Below are 2,571 nucleotides of genomic sequence, written 5' to 3' on the forward strand. Positions count from 1 at the left end.
AATCAAGTAGAAGCGAGAGATGATAATTAGTTTTCTAATTAACCACATACACACACACACATACATACATACATACATTCACGCACGTATGCATACATAAAGGAGCGTTCGCAACTATATGCGCGCACGTTCTACGCTACCGGTTTTATCTTTGTGTGTGTGTGTGTGTGTGTTTCCACACCCCCATCGTATATATTTTTGACAACGAAGTTTAACTCACAAATAATAATTACCCAAAACAGGTAAAATCTCGTCTATATATATATATATATACATATACATGTATTGTATTTGCTTTTATTTATTAATATTCGTTGAATCGTGAAACGCTAAATAAAAATAAAAGATGTAACCGAGCCCAAATAAATTACGATTAATTAATCGTTAATATTGTTCCAACCGTACTTTGTGCAAAATTAGGAAAAAGGAGGGGGCGGGGGTGGGGGATGGGAGAGGAGGGGAAAAAAAACAACAAATAAAAGAAAAAGAATGTCAAACAAACTACCATACTCGAGAGAACAAAATAAATTATTCATCCGTCAAGTTAGACATTTCTTTATCTTCCTCATCCGGCGATCTTTTAATCTTTACAATTGTACCACAACTCTTCTACCCCCATTTTTAATTTTTTTTTTTTGTACAATCCCTTGGCCTGTTCCTTCCTTCCTTTCCCGGTTCTTTTTCCCTTACGTTAGAATTTTCTAGCGTACCTTTTCACGGAAGGAAGGAAAGGAAAGGAAAGGAAAGGGAAGGGAAAAAAAAAACTTGACGGTTGCTCGGCAAATTAATAGAGTAAAGAGACGGGAAGAAGATTACAATGCTTTGCCCGTGTCCTCGAGTACCTTTTTTTTTTTTACTTTTCCAAGCCCCCCGACTCCCCACTGCCCATCGTCCCCGACCCCAACTATTACTCCTTTCAACTACTTTAAAGTATGAGAAAAAAAAAGTACTTTGGTCAGAATAAGTCTGTCACTCTCCTATTCCCTCGTTCCAACCTTCTTCTTCTTCTTCTTCTTCTTCTTCTTCTTCTTCTTCTCTCGAATAAAACTATTACACTTTTGATAATATTAACATTTACAAGTTGTTCGTTATCCTTGTTATCAAGAGAGGGAGAAGGAGAGGGTGATAAAACTTTAGAAAATTTTTAACGACGTTTAAGGGCAAGTAGGTGTATCGAGCCGACCATTAAACAGGTCATTAGTAACAGCTGTTACGTGCCATCATCAGCACACACACACACAACTTGGCTGATATTTGATGTTACTGGTTTAGGTATCCGTCTACCACCATCTCCACCACCACCACTACCACCAACCTCACTCTCAGCAAGTTTCCATCGTCTTGGTTTGAACGTTGCATGAATCCTTAGAGATTTAACGGGTGTCTGTCTGATTAACTTGCTATGAAATTATCCCAGGTAGACCGTCTCTGTCTCAGTTTGGCGACGACGGTTTCACACCTCCGTGACTCGACCATTCTAACCCTTCGCTCGCATGTCCGATGCAAGCCATCGTCTCGGTTGCAACTACAGTTCCCATGTGTATCCACATCGACGACGTTAGTTACTATCTGATTAAAGACGATATCTCATCTTCAATGAAATATATTTTCCCTATTATGAATATCAGATAAATCAATTTATATTTGACAGAATTGATTTTTGTAATCATTTGTTTCATTGTATTTTGTTTCATTACATATTGGGTTTTGGATTTTCTATTGATTTTTTTAATTGATAGATGGTTAAATATTATTATCTGTAATTCTCTATTTTTAATATGCTTATCTTAAGGTATGTGATAGTAACTAGAATAGATACTATTATAATAACTGATAACGATAATATATATACATAATGATCATTAATACAATTGTAAGATTTAATGCTTAATATCCTCTTCAATGGAATATATTTCCTTTTATGAATATCAGATAATTCAATTTCTATTTGTTAGAATAGATTTTTGTAATCATTTGTTTCATTGTCTTTTGTTTAATTACATATTGGGTTTTCAATTGATTTTTTTAATTGATAGATGGTTAATTATTATTATCTGTAATTCTTTATTTTGAATATGCTTATCATAAGGAAAGTGATAGTAACTGGAATAGATACTATTATAATAACTGAAAACAATAATATATATTCAGAATGATCATTCATACAATCATAAGATTCAATGCTTAGATGTTATTCTTAACACAGTCATATACAATATCATAGTTAATACAATCATAAAATTCAATGCTTAGATGCTTATTCTGTATTATTCTTAAGTTGTTTCATAATAGAAAACAGTTTTCGATACCTCTTGTTAACCTGTTCTTAAGTGATCCTTTGTTAACAACATTCTTAACACAACTGAAGATAAGATATACATCAAATAAACAAAAGGGTTCTACAATTTTCCCCCCGCATGACAAATATACATCAATAGGAAACCGGTTTCTCTTGAGTTCAGTTGACTTCAAAAGATCTTTAATACCCAAGTATCAAGAATGTTGAAAATATCTCACATTTTGTAGAACCCAATCATTCTCTAAACATTTATTACCTTCACAAATCCTTAT

General features: G+C 33.5%; 1 protein-coding gene across 4 annotated transcripts in view; it reads left to right on the forward strand.

Annotated features, from left to right (window-relative positions):
* Positions 1-2,571, forward strand: part of LOC106787280 (heterogeneous nuclear ribonucleoprotein C-like) — a 276,054-nt gene that overhangs the window by 101,203 nt on the left and 172,280 nt on the right. The gene's annotated exons all lie outside the window — the stretch shown is intronic.

Source organism: Polistes canadensis, unplaced genomic scaffold (genome assembly GCF_001313835.1).
Source record: "Polistes canadensis isolate GaletaPanama2010 unplaced genomic scaffold, ASM131383v1 scaffold_97, whole genome shotgun sequence".
Taxonomy (NCBI): Eukaryota; Metazoa; Arthropoda; class Insecta; order Hymenoptera; family Vespidae; genus Polistes; species Polistes canadensis.